The 14,900-nt window shown below is 37.6% G+C and overlaps 1 protein-coding gene across 1 annotated transcript in view; it reads left to right on the forward strand.

The window, feature by feature from the left end:
• The window catches only part of LOC126764049 (zinc finger and BTB domain-containing protein 17-like), a 29,825-nt gene extending 23,315 nt beyond the window's left edge, over window positions 1-6,510 (forward strand). Inside the window, exon 3 of the mRNA XM_050481810.1 lies at window positions 5,718-6,510. The gene's annotated coding sequence lies outside the window, so the exon portion shown is untranslated. The remainder of the gene's footprint in view (window positions 1-5,717) is intronic.
• The last annotated feature ends 8,390 nt before the right edge of the window (window positions 6,511-14,900 follow it).

Below are 14,900 nucleotides of genomic sequence, written 5' to 3' on the forward strand. Positions count from 1 at the left end.
ATCCGGAGACAGCCAGGTAGCTTGATGAAGCTTCTTATGCTGGAATCTAGTACTACAGATAACCATATTTCAGGCCCCGGCGAAGTCAATCAGCCTCAACCCATTTGGGGATGTTTCGTCGTGGAGGCTGAATTTACCGACCGTAGTGCCAAATATACCTTCTTTGCCCACCCTGGCGTTAAAGTCGCCAAGCACGATTTTGACATCGTGGCGGGGGCAGCTCTCATAAGCGCGCTCCAAGCGCTCATAGAAGGCATCTTTGGTCACATCGTCCTTCTCATCCGTCGGGGCGTGGGCGCAGATCAGCGATATGTTGAAGAACTTCGCTTTGATGCGGATTGTGGCTAGACGTTCATTCACCGGAGTGAATGATAGTACTCGGCGACGGAGTCTCTCTCCCACCACGAATCCAACACCAAACTTGCACTGCAGTAAATGTCACAAGGACCTACTCGTCTCTGTCCTTGTCCCGTCCATCGCATTTCTTGGACGGCGGTGATGTCAGCCTTTATTTTTGCGAGGACATCAACCAGCTGGGCAGCGGCACCTTCCCAATTAAGGGTCCGGACATTCCAGGTGCATGCCCTCAATTCGTAGTCCTTATTTCGTTTGCCATGGTCGTCATCAAAAGAGGGGTTTCTCATCCGAGGCTGTTTGTCATTTTTCATTGGGGTAGGCTTTTTACGTGGCGGGTCCCAAACCCAGCGCACAACCCTTTGCAGGGGATGTTTCGCCTTCTCACTTTAGCTCGCCTTCGAACGGATGTTCTTAGGCTACCCAGAGGATACTTGGTCAAAGACCGGAAGTAGTGAGCTGCTTGAGTCATATGTAAAAGAATCGTTTCTGGCCACTCCCAAGTGAATGGCGATCAGAGAACTTTCCTCACTTGCGTGAACTTCTACACATGACTCCATCCTCCATCTATTCAGTATATTCAAAATGGCAGACAAGAGTTCTTTTTGGTTTTGTGACCTGCTAATTACCAGGTCTCAAGTTTGAGTCAATATTTTGAGACTAATGCTAGAGACTGTTTAGTGAATAGTAACTTGTCACAAATTGAGATTTTACCTCAAAATGTCTCAAATAGAGACTAGAGACTGGTTACAGAATCCCGCTATAAATATGCATGCTTACGAGAATTAGTGTTCTGTGTTGTTACCCTTTTTATTACTTATTTCTTTCGTTTTGAAGTAATAAAATTTTCAAATGATTTTTACCTGAATTTTCAACACATGCTTATGATTTGAAATATAATTTTGGTATTTTTGATTTTTATTGACTTTTAACACAAAGAGATAAAAAGTATCCTATGTCCGTCTCCTGGTACTAAGCTACCTCCCCACCAATTTTAAGCCAAATCGATTCAGTCTTGAGTTATAAATAGTGTAACTAACCCAATTTTCTTTTATATACTATATATACATATTGTCACCTAAAATGCAAAATAACGAATGATCGAAATTGAGGGTTTCATTAATTACGATCCACTACTTCAAATTACAAATATATATGTAAGTACATAGTATGTCCAACATTTTAAAGTTCTGCTATCAGATATTACCCAATTTTAACCAATATTTAAATTTTGTTTCAATTACGTGTTCCATTCTTTCTTGTAAATTTCCGAAAAAGCTGTTACGTTATTTTGCATTCCTTGCACATTTCCGGAAAGTAGTGGTTTTGGTCCGAAAAAAACATTTTAAGAAATAAAGTTGATAACAGCTAAACTTTTCGACAGGAGTTCTAGAAAGGAGTTCTAAAAGCACTCGCATTGGTCAGTTGAAAATTATTAAATAAAAGACCCGAGGACTTCGAGGGAATGTACGAAGGCCAGAAAACGGTTTATTTGTACCAGATATATACAGTACGTATGTATGCATGAAGTTGGAACTCCATACTTGGCGGGTAAGGTATTTACTGAAAGCCTCTTTATGAAATCATACAAAATCTTAATCTTTTTTTCCCAACAACAAACGCTTTCTTTATGACATTGTAATTTTTAAACCAAACGAAATAGAATCAACCGCACGAAAAAAGTATTTTAAACTTACTGAATTATATTTAATTCAAAGTCAATGGAAACTTGAAAAATAAAATTATTTTTATTTTCTCAGATGTTTTACAGCCATTTACTCAAATATAAAAGCGCCCAATACACTACAACTGATGGTGCCAACAAGCTTTAATCATACACTACACCAGCATGTTGGTGCAATATTAATTTTTTTACAAATTGTATATGAAAAAGATCGTTATGAGAAAAACGAAAAACAACTAATATTGACATTATGGATACAAACACTTCTTTCGTAAGAGAAAGCGCGCTTCGTATCGACACAACCTTTTATAATCGAATCATGTTTACAACAGTTAAACTACCGTTGGTTTAATAAAAGCTATGTTTTTGAAAAAACTGCGATAAAGATAAAAATATAGTAGCGTTCGCAAAATCGATTAATTAAAATTCTTTCCGTTCGTAATATAAAAAACTTCAATAAGATAATTTTGATGACTCGTTGAACCGAAAGTTCGTTATATTGAACGACCACTATATTTTGTACCAATATTTATTTACACTACTTTTTTGGCCTTCTTATGAAGTTGCGTTTGCATTATTTGAGTTTCAATAAATATAAATATTTGAATTAATAAAGTCATAAAAAATGCAAAGGCATTAATTTACCTACTTTTTTTATTGTGTTCTAATTCTCTCAATCATCAATGATTACATTAATGCCCGGTTTTACAGTCCATACTTACCGTGCGATTCTGTTGTGATACAGTCTCAAGTCTCTAAATTTGAGATTTTAAGTGAGAGACAATTTTTGAGACTTGAGACGATTTTGCTATTCTGTAAGTGACAGTCACAAAATCTATTACATTTCATTATTCAGAGATGTTTTTACACTTGAATGAAAATAAATATGTCGATAACAAATATTAAATTTTCTATAACATAGTCAAAAAACATAATTATCAATGAAAATAAAATATATGTTGACTTTGTTTCATAATAATTACAAAATTTATATAAAATTTATTTATTTTTAACCTTTTCGTGTTTGAGTTGCTTACAAAATATAAAAAACGACAGTCGACAGGCAGACAAGAGTTCTTTTTAGTTTTGAGACTTGCTAACTATCAGTTCTCAAATTTGAGGCAATATTTTGAGACTAACGCTAGAGACTGTTTAGTGAATAGTAACTAGTCACAAATTGAGACTTTACCACAAAATGTCTCAAATAGAGACTAGAGACTGGTTACAGAATCCCGCTATAAGGCTAGAGCAGAGAACTTAAAAGTATAGAGAATGTGCAGGTTCGACAGCGAACATTTGTTAGATTTAGAGTAAGGAATTCACCTCACAGCTATAGAAGTCACGCTGTAAAATGTTAACATTTTTAACGGTTCTCCACATATTCAACAAAGAATTTGAGAGAAAGAAATATATGTATGTATTTTCGGCATATGATGGCATGGCATATATTCCAAAGCAGATAATATCAAGAGAGATAAATATATCAACATGCCCATGACGATTTTCGTTTTGCTTGTTTATATTTAATTTCATTTTTAACAGCGAATAATTTGTACAAAACACACTCTCGCACAGAGAACATAAACAAATTTTTTATGTTCTTGTCTCACATGCCCAAGAATATGAAGAGACGTAAACATATGTACATATGTATGCATGCTCCTTATGATGCTCCCAACAACAGCATTGTGATATTTTCATGGTTCAATTTTTGCTTTCGCATTGTACGCAAATATGTATGCTTTTGCGTTTCGCCGTCGGCATTTACATATGTACATATGTATTGGCATGTAATAATTATGATATGAGTATAATTTTGTATGAATGCATGCGTAGTACTATTTACAGTCAATTTACCGTGCGATTCTGTAACTTGAGACAGTCTCAAGTCTCTAAATTTGAGATTTTAAGTTAGAGACAATTTTTGAGACTTGAGATGATATTGCTATTCTGTAAGTGACAGTCACAAAATCTATTACATTTCATTATTCAGAGATGTTTACACTTGAATGAAAATAAATATGTCGATAACAAATATCAAATTTTCTATAACATAGTCAAAAAACATAATTATCAATGAAAATAAAAATATATGTTGACTTTGTTTCATAATATTTACGAAATTTATGTAAAATTGATTTATTTTTAACCTTTTCGTGTTTGAGTTGCTTACAAAATATAAAGAAACGACAATCGATTAATATCTATGATGATCTCTATTCAGTATACTCAAAATGGCAGACAAGAGTTCTTTTTAGTTTTGTGACCTGCTAACTACCAGGTCTCAATATTTTGAGACTAACGCTAGAGACTGTTTAAAGCGCCCATACACGGGCACACATGTGCGTTCGATCTGTGTGAATTCGTTTGCCCATACACGACACACAAATCCATTTTGCGTTCGTTCTTCACTCAGTTAACATCTGCGACAGGCAAGCGGAAAATTTCTTGGAATTTATACTTATATGTATGAACAAAAAATAAACAAAAGAAAAATACGAAAAAAAGGATTCAGGTAGCGGATTGGTTGAGTAAAATGTGCGACAGGCAAGCGGAAAATTTTGTTGCACTTCTTGGAATTTATATGTGCATTAAAAAAAATAAACAAAAGAAAAATGCAAAAAAAAGGATTTGGGTAGCGGATTGGTTGAATAAAAGGAATAATCGCTCTCATGTACATTTGTTAAAAGATATGGAAATTAGTAGTGCAAAAGATTTGAAAAACTTTTTGCGAATGGATGCAACTACTTATGGAATTCTTCTGAGCAGAATAACTCCTGCAATACAGAAGAAAAACACTATAATGCGGGATGCAATTACGCCAAATGAGAGGTTATCTGCAACATTAAGGTTCCTTGCTTCTGGACAAACCTACGAAGATTTAAAATTCTTAACAAATATTTCAGCCCAATGCCTTGGAAAAATTATTTTAGAGACCTGTGAAGCTATAGTTGCTCAATTAAAGCCATTTATTGAAGTAAGTAATACATACATACATACATAAACTAGTAGTCAATTCTCTAAGGACACTTTGTAAAAAATATAACATAACATAAAAGATTAAATACATTAATTTTAAATAAACAAACAAAAATTCAATATTGAGATCAAAATGTGGTGTTAATTCAGGTACACATTTGCTTTTACATAAACTTTGTTGTACTATCTTTGTATTCAATACTATAGTTGAAAACGTATATACATATGTATATTATTCGCTAAAATCTTGGAACTCTGGGCTATCGAATAGATATTGGAATGACTGACTTGATGAAGGAGAAATAACTTCATTCGAAATTATTTGTATTGGTACAGCTGGATGTGAAGAATGTTGCGAAGTAGATGAACGGTTGTAAAGCTGATAGTTATGATGCGAAAAATGTGGCCGAGGATTTTCAACATTTATAAATGATGTTATGTTTAAGTTTCCCAATTGTCCATGTAATAAAGCCTCGTCAATCAATTTTTTAGCAAACAATTGCTGCTCCTTATTTAATTTCCGGTATGTTACAGCCCATGCTTCTCCATAAATACTCGCTTCATCTTTTTTTGGATTGCTTTCGGATTTATCCAAAAAGTTCACTGCTTTCATCAAGAAATCCTTTTCTGTGATCTTTTGTCTTTTATGGTTAGGTTCCTGAAAGAAAAAAGAAATACAAAATTATTTTTATAATTTCAGATGCCAAATAATGCCGAGGAATGGAAAATAATTGCAGCCGAATTTGAAAGTAAGTGGAATTACAACCACTGCATAGGTGCTATTGATGGAAAGCACGTCAATTCAATAAAACCAGCTAAATCCGGATCTTATTACTATAATTACAAAAAAACAATTTAGCATAGTACTGATGGCGATAGTCAGCGCAAATTATGAGTTTTTAGCAGTAGAGGTCGGCATGAATGGAAGAGCTTCTGATTCTGGTATATTTGGGCAATCAAAATTTAAATACAAATATGATGAAGGCCTCCTGAACCTTCCACAACCAGAAAAATTGCCACTTTCTGAGGATATTCTACCTTATGTGCTTGTTGGAGATGACGCATTTCCTCTTTTAGAAAATTTAATGAAACCTTATAGTCGTCGCAATTTAAATGTAGAAGAGCAAATATTTAATTACCGATTATCTAGAGCACGCCGTGTTGTTGAAAACTCATTTGGAATTTTAGCAAATCGTTTCAGAATTTTACATACAACTATGAATTTGGACCCCGAAAAAAGTGCTAAAATAACACTTGCATGTTGCTATTTGCATAATTTCTTAATAAAAACAAACTCATCTGTTTACTTAAGAAATGATGTAAACAATGATTGTGTCCACTTGGAAGACATGCAGCCGACGAACTATGGAAATATAACACAAAATTCTGCAAACATTCGTAACAAATTTTGTAACTATTTTAATACAGTTGGAGCCGTTGAGTGGCAAAATAAATTTCTATAAAATGTGAAAATAAAACTTTATAATGTACAATATATTGTCTTTTTACTTACTCTTTCTTCATCGTCACAATCCTCAAACGACGAAATTCCCTCCATTTGAATTTCTTGGTCCATAAGGAAATTTAAGCTTTCAAAGTACCACAGTGTTGGTATATAAATATTTTCTGCACTTGCTCCTGATTTCTCGCTTCTCCGAACTTTTTGCAATTCGCGTCTATAACATGATCTTAAACCATTATATTTTTTTTGACGGTTTCTAATGTAGCACTTTTATCGATTTCTTTATATTTTGTTAATAAATTATTCCAACTTCTATTTTTTTCACTTTTATTTTTATACTTATCACTTTTCGTTTGCCAAATTGCCACTTCATTTTTTAAAAGATCAATAAACTCTGATACAAAATCTTTATTTACACTTGCCATTGTTCGTCCGCGATCTTCACTGTTCGGCGACACGAGAGAAATGAGATTTTGTGCGCCGACAACGCCATACACGATAAACATGCTCGCGCACCGATCGTAAAAAATCAAACATTTTCGCGAACATGGATCGGTACGCGAACAAGCCCATACACGATAAACCGCAAGCGCCCACATACCGATCGAACGCACTTGTGTGCTCGTGTATGGGCACTATTAGTGAATAGTAACTAGTCTCAAATTGAGACTTTGCCTCAAAATGTCTCAAATAGAGACTAGAGACTGGTTACAGAATCCCGCTATTAGACTTGTATATTTAATAATTTAATTTGATTTTTACATAATATACTCTACTAATAAATATTTTTGTATTATGTTTCTTAGTAATAGAAATTGAATTTATCTCAACAATATACATATGTATAAATATATATATCGTCTATCATTTTAATCTTATTATCTGCCCATATGACTGTATGCATACGCATGTGCGCATTCAGAAATTCAAATCATGATTTTATAACTTATCAATACACATATTACATGTGCGCGGATTGATCTGCATGTTCATATACATACATTCATTTATGCTTATGCTTATATGTACATATATTTGCATACATTGCCGAACAAATAATACACAAGCATACAAACATACATATTCGTACACATGTGAATATGTCGCCACCAAAAATTTAAGCATTGTTCTACAAAAACAACAATTGTCCAAATAGCAAAAGTACCACAAGTCAATATGGCAGCCGAATTGGCGAAGCCCAAATGTAGTAAATTTTACAACAAAAACGATTTCATTCATAAACGCGGGCGCATATGCCACAAGCGACCTAGCTTCATTCATAAAAACAGACGCCGTAACATCTCCCCGAACATGCCTTTGCCAACAAGCGTCTTTTCGGGACGATGGCAAAAGCTAAAAACCATAAATTGAACATCTTTCTGATGCTTCTTCACAGAAAGAAGTGAGAACACACAATGTTGTGGGGCTTTACCGTCGCGTCAGTGTTTCGACACATAGAAGTACTGAACACAATGAGCGCGACCGACTGCAAACGAATATATTAGAATACAAGTTAATACCACCAGTTCATATTACATGAACATATCTTTTATTTGTCATAAATATGTAATATGACACTTACGACCCATATGGTCCGTATTGAAACATTATGTGTACTTTGCTAATACTGTCCACCTTAGGTGGTCCCAAAATATAATTCATAGAGTGTAAGATGAACCTTTCCACTTGTAACATATGTCATATCTCAAGTGGATTGTAGATATACTTCCTAGAATGTAAGATAAATATTTGTATCTAGACTTAAGCAAAATACTGTATATAAGAAAACATAATAAAGAAAACGAGGCAGTTGACCACAGGGAGTTGCCCACGGGAGTTGCTCACGGGCAGTTGCCCGTAGCTGCTTACAGAACTAAACAGAGTTTTTAATTGGCGATCCTGCCAGGAGATGAAATAATCTCTGGCGGACCAAAATGTAACAATAAATTTCGGCGGTAACCATTTAAGGGGACAAAAAATCCCCGTGTTACCGTTTGAAAAACAATCAAGTATCCTCAATTGAGGAGAAAAGTAAAAAAAAAGTTCAAAAAAACGCTAAGTCCAAAAAGAGACACATAATCAAAAAAATCTTAGCCACTTAGAAAATTATTGAAAAAATTTCGAGTGTGTGTTTGTGCCTACTGCCAATCGAACGCGCCTCGTCTAAACGGATTACGAGCGAACAATAAGCAAACATACGTCCACATAAAAAACGCTGAAAGCCCCTCATAAAAACAAAAGAATCAAAAAATTTCTGTAAATCAGAAATTTCGCCAAAAACATCTTATTTCATCTAAACCTCACACACGGCCTCCAACGACGATCATCGCACAACCAACCGCCAAAATTCTACTCAAAAAGCAACAGCAGCAGCAAAGGCAACAATAATCGCAACAGTAGCAACAGCAACAGTAACAACAGCAGCAGTAGCAACAACAACATAAAATTAGTTGTAAGTAAAACCTATACTATTTATTAATTAAATGGGAAATAATCCCACTAATATTAAGTATGAAAAATTATTTCACTGTGAGTATTGCAAAACCAATAATCATGCCACTCACAACTGTTCGTGTTTAAAAATAATAAAAAAAAAAAAACAAGATAAAATCTTATCTTAACAAGATATACTCTATTAGCATATCAAATATATACAAATAATATTAAATTAAATCTAAAAAATTTCAAATGAAGGCTCGACCAGCCAAATAATAAAATATTTTTTAAAACCCCGATTCACTACCGCAAGGGGGACCCTCCGTTTTATAATATAAACTCAGTTCTGCGAATCTGAACTCCAGACCCTCCAGAATAAAAGAGTAACTTTTCCCAGAAAAGATCAAAACAAATATTTAAATACAGGCGGGCAACAAAATATATGCCATTTAAATATTTTTAATATGAAGTTATTACAATAGATTTATGCAATAAGAAATTTAACTATTATATATTTTTGTGAGTATTACTATATACATATGTTATTTCATGAAACTCACAAATATATATATATATATAAAAACAAACAAAACCGAAAAATAAATTTGAAGGAAAAAAATATAATTCTTTGGGAGCAGAGACTCCTGAAGTGCCTGCCGAAGATTTTTCCGGCAATATTTTATTAACAAAAAAAATATTTTGGGACAAAAAGGTCCTAAAACGCCAGCCGAAGTTCATACCTTCAAAATAAAACAAAAAAAATAATGGAAAAATATATAAAATAAATATAAATTTATGTATGTAAATCAAAATATACAAATTTGACACATCTTCGCTTTGTAATAGACGAAATAAATAATTAAAATAATTAAAAAATTAAAAAATAAAATTAATTATTTTTTATCTAATTTTTTAAGATTTTGTAAAAAACTAAAATTTTTAGAATTTTTCTGAAAAAAATGGTTCATATGATACAAGATCACGCATATGTGTCTCAGAGAATGCTTCTTTACATTCTTTGTGTGACTTTGCATATTTTTCTTCAAAGCATTTCTCTTTATTCATTCTCGCATGAATTCAGTCGTTTTACATATATTTCTGCCACTGCACGTGCTCAATTCTGCTAAATAGCCAGAGCACGGCGAATTCCTTAGACAAATTCTATCAGCTCTGTTAGCCGCGCAATCGAACCGTCATACAGATTTCGATTTGCACCTTCTCTATGTTTTATGTTCTCTGACTCAGCAGTCGTTTACGTTTCACAGTCAATGCTTAATTTCTATAAAATTTTATTATGATATATGGCAACGTTATGAGCAACGTATGTTTTACAAATGTCATCCTTAAAAATATGTTTGAAATACTTAAATTATAACAGACAATACATAAATTTGCGAGGAAAGTTATATCGAAATTGGCTGAAAACAACAAGAGAACCCTCAATTTTACCGCTAGCGAGTCGGAGCACCTATTGGAACTGGTGGAAATCCCAATACGATTCCATATTTTTTCGCAAAAAATAGCTTCTTATTTCTTATTATTCTTCTTTTGACAAATAACTGAAAATTAAAAACAATTCAAAACAAAAATCAGCTGTTACTTAAGCACTGCTTAAGTCTCCCATTTTCAGTACTTAAGTTATGCTTAAGTATGGACTGTAAAACTGGGCCGTATATAAATAGCGTTGAATATTTTCTATTCAGTTTCATTGAAATTTAAGCGAATTAGGTTTTTGGAATACTAAAAATCGTTTTTAATTCGACGTCAGTTATGACCGGTGGGTTATTTTGGAAGGAGATGTTTCTCACTCTTGTAGAACCCCCAAAGGTGATCTAGTCACTGATGCCCAGAGCATAGTTAAATTATGGAGGGAACACTTCTCCAGCCTGCTGAATGGCAGTGAACGCACAACACCAGGAGAAGGAGAACCCGATTCACCAATCGATGACGATGGAGCAGACGTTCCATTACCCGACCATGAAGAAGTTCGAATAGCAATTGCCCGCCTCAAGAACAACAAAGCGGCAGGGGCCGACGGACTACCGGCCGAGCTATTCAAACACGGCGGCGAAGAACTAATAGGGAGCATGCATCAGCTTCTTTGTAAAATATGGTCGGACGAGAGCATGCCCAACGATTGGAATTTAAGTGTGCTATGCCCAATCCATAAAAAAGGAGACCCCACAATCTGCGCCAACTACCGTGGGATTAGCCTCCTCAACATCGCATACAAGGTTCTATCGAGCGTATTGTGTGAAAGATTAAAGCCCACCGTCAACAAACTGATTGGACCTTATCAGTGTGGCTTCAGACCTGGAAAATCAACAACCGACCAGATATTCACCATGCGCCAAATCTTGGAAAAGACCCGTGAAAGGAGAATCGACACACACCACCTCTTCGTCGATTTCAAAGCTGCTTTCGACAGCACGAAAAAGAGCTGCCTTTATGCCGCGATGTCTGAATTTGGTATCCCCGCAAAACTAATACGGCTGTGTAAACTGACGTTGAACAACACGAAAAGCTCCGTCAGGATCGGGAAGGACCTCTCCGAGCCGTTCGATACCAAACGAGGTTTCAGACAAGGCGACTCCCTATCGTGCGACTTCTTCAACCTGCTGCTGGAGAAAATAGTTCGAGCTGCAGAACTAAACAGAGAAGGTACCATCTTCTATAAGAGTGTACAGCTGTTGGCGTATGCCGACGATATTGATATCATCGGCCTCAACACCCGCGCCGTTAGTTCTGCTTTCTCCAGGCTGGACAAGGAAGCACAGAAAATGGGTCTGGCAGTGAACGAGGGCAAGACGAAATATCTCCTGTCATCAAACAAACAGTCGTCGCACTCGCGACTTGGCTCTCACGTCACTGTTGACAGTCATAACTTTGAAGTCGTAGATAATTTCGTCTATCTTGGAACCAGCGTAAACACCACCAACAATGTCAGCCTAGAAATCCAACGCAGGATAACTCTTGCCAACAGGTGCTACTTCGGACTGAGTAGGCAATTGAAAAGTAAAGTCCTCTCTCGAGGAACAAAAGCCAAACTCTATAAGTCGCTCATAATTCCCGTCCTGCTATATGGTGCAGAGGCTTGGACGTTGTCAACAACTGATGAGTCGACGTTCCAGTTTTCGAGAGAAAAGTTCTGCGAAAGATTTATGGTCCTTTGCGCGTTGGCCACGGCGAATATCGCATTCGATGGAACGATGAGCTGTACGAGATATACGACGACATTGACATAGTTCAGCGAATTAAAAGACAGCGGCTACGCTGGCTAGGTCATGTTGTCCGAATGGACGAAAACACTCCAGCTCTGAAAGTATTCGACGCTGTACCCGCCGGGGGAAGCAGAGGAAGAGGAAGACCTCCACTCCGTTGGAAGGACCAAGTGGAGAAGGACCTGGCTACGCTTGGAATATCCAATTGGCGCCACGTAGCGAAAAGGAGAAACGACTGGCGCGCTGTTGTTAACTCGGCTATAATCGCGTAAGCGGTGTCTACGCCAATTAAGAAGAAGAAGATGTTTCTCAATCTTTGAACAAATTTCTTGAAATTTCGTTCACACTGACGTTGTTGGTCACTGTTGTAGATCGGAGATAAAATGACGTATTTATTTACTGTGTTTAACATCTAAATATTCCCAACTTCTTCTTCTTCTTAATCGGCGTAGACACCGCTTACCCGATTATAGCCGAGTTAACAACAGCGCGCCAGTCGTTTCTTCTTTTCGCTACGTGGCGCCAATTGGATATTCCAAGCGAAGCCAGGTCCTTCTACACTTGGTCCTTCCAACAGAGTGGAGGTCTTCCTCTTCCTCTGCTTCCCCCGGCGGGTCCTGCGTCGAATACTTTCAGAGCTGGAGTGTTTTCATCCATCCGGACAACATGACGTAACCAGCGTAGCCGCTGTCTTTTAATTCGCTGAACTATGTCAATGTCGTCATATATCTCGTACAGCTCATCGTTCCATCGGATGCGATATTCGCCGTGGCCAATGCGCAAAGGACCATAAATCTTTCGCATAATTTTTCTCTCGAAAACTCGTAACGTCGACTCATCGGTTGCTGTCATCGCCCAAGCCTCTGCACCATATAGCAGGACGGGAATTATGAGCGACTTATAGAGTTTAGCTTTTGTTCGTCGAGAGAGGACTTTACTTTTGAATTGCCTACTCAGTTCGAAGTAGCACCTGTTGGCAAGAGCAATCCTTGCGTTGGATTTCTAGGCTGACATTATTGGTGGTGTTAATGCTGGTTCCTAAATAGACGAAATTATCTACAACTTCAAAGTTATGACTGTCAACAGTGACGTGAGAGCCAAGTCGCGAGTGCGACGACTGTTTGTTTGATGACAGGAGATATTTTGTTTTGCCCTCGTTCACTACCAGACCCATTTTCTGTGCTTCGTTGTCCAGCCTAGAGAAAGCAGAACTAACGGCGCGGGTGTTGAGGCCGATGATATCAATATCGTCGGCATACGCCAGCAGCTGTACACTCTTATATAAGATGGTACCTTCTCTGTTTAGTTCTGCAGCTCGAACAATTTTCTCCAGGAGCAGGTTGAAGAAGTCGTACGATAGGGAGTCGCCTTGTCTGAAACCTCGTTTGGTATCGAACGGCTCGGAGAGGTCCTTCTCGATCCTGATGGAGCTTTTCGTGTTGTTGAACGTCAGTTTACACAGCCGTATTAGTTTTGCAGGGATACCAAATTCAGACATCGCGGCATAAAGGCAGCTCCTTTTCGTGCTGTCGAAAGCAGCTTTGAAATCGACGAAGAGGTGGTGTGTGTCGATTCTTCTTTCAGGTCGGTTGTTGATTTTCCAGGTCTGAAGCCACACTGATAAGGTCCAATCAGTTTGTTGACGGTGGGCTTTAATCTTTCACACAATACGCTCGATAGAACCTTATATGCGATGTTGAGGAGGCTAATCCCACGGTAGTTGGCGCAGATTGTGGGGTCTCCTTTTTTATGGATTGGGCATAGCACACTTAAATTCCAATCGTTGGGCATGCTCTCGTCCGACCATATTTTACAAAGAAGCTGATGCATGCTCCCTATTAGTTCTTCTCCGCCGTGCTTGAATAGCTCGGCCGGTAGTCCGTCGGCCCCTGCCGCTTTGTTGTTCTTGAGGCGGGCAATTACTATTCGAACTTCTTCATGGTCGGGTAATGGAACGTCTGCTCCATCGTCATCGATTGGGGAATCGGGTTCTCCTTCTCCTGGTGTTGTGCGTTCACTGCCATTCAGCAGGCTGGAGAAGTGTTCCCTCCATAATTTAACTATGCTCTGGGCATCAGTGACTAGATCACCTTTGGGGATTCTACAAGAGTATGCTCCGGTCTTGAAACCTTCTGTAAGCCGCCGCATTTTTTCGTAGAATTTTCGAGCATTACCCCTGTCGGCCAGCTTATCAAGCTCTTCGTACTCACGCATTTCGGCCTCTTTCTTCTTCTGTCTGTAAATGCGTCTCGCTTCCCTATTCAGCTCTCGGTATCTATCCCATCCCGCACGTGTAGTGGTCGATCGTAACGTTGCGAGGTAGGCAGCCTGTTTTCTCTCCGCTGCGACACGGCACTCCTCGTCGTACCAGCTGTTCTTTTGCTCTTTCCGAAAACCAATGGTTTCGGTTGCAGCTGTACGTAAGGAATTTGAAATGCCGTCTCACAGTTCCCTTATACCGAGTTGTTGACTAGTGCTCTCAGAGAGCAGGAGTGCAAGCCGAGTAGAAAATCGTTCGGCTGTCTGTTGTGATTGCAGCTTCCCGACGTCGAACCTTCCTTGTGTTTGTTGGCGTGCGTTTTTTGCTGCACAGAGGCGAGTGCAATCTTAGCTGCAACAAGACAATGGTCCGAGTCGATGTTAGGACCTCGGAGCGCACGCACATCTAAAACACTGGAGACGTGTCTTCCATCTATCACAACATGATCGATCTGGTTGGTAGTTTTTCGATCCGGAGACAGCCAGGTAGCTTGATGAAGCTTCT

This window comes from Bactrocera neohumeralis, chromosome 2 (genome assembly GCF_024586455.1).
Source record: "Bactrocera neohumeralis isolate Rockhampton chromosome 2, APGP_CSIRO_Bneo_wtdbg2-racon-allhic-juicebox.fasta_v2, whole genome shotgun sequence".
Classification (NCBI taxonomy): Eukaryota; Metazoa; Arthropoda; class Insecta; order Diptera; family Tephritidae; genus Bactrocera; species Bactrocera neohumeralis.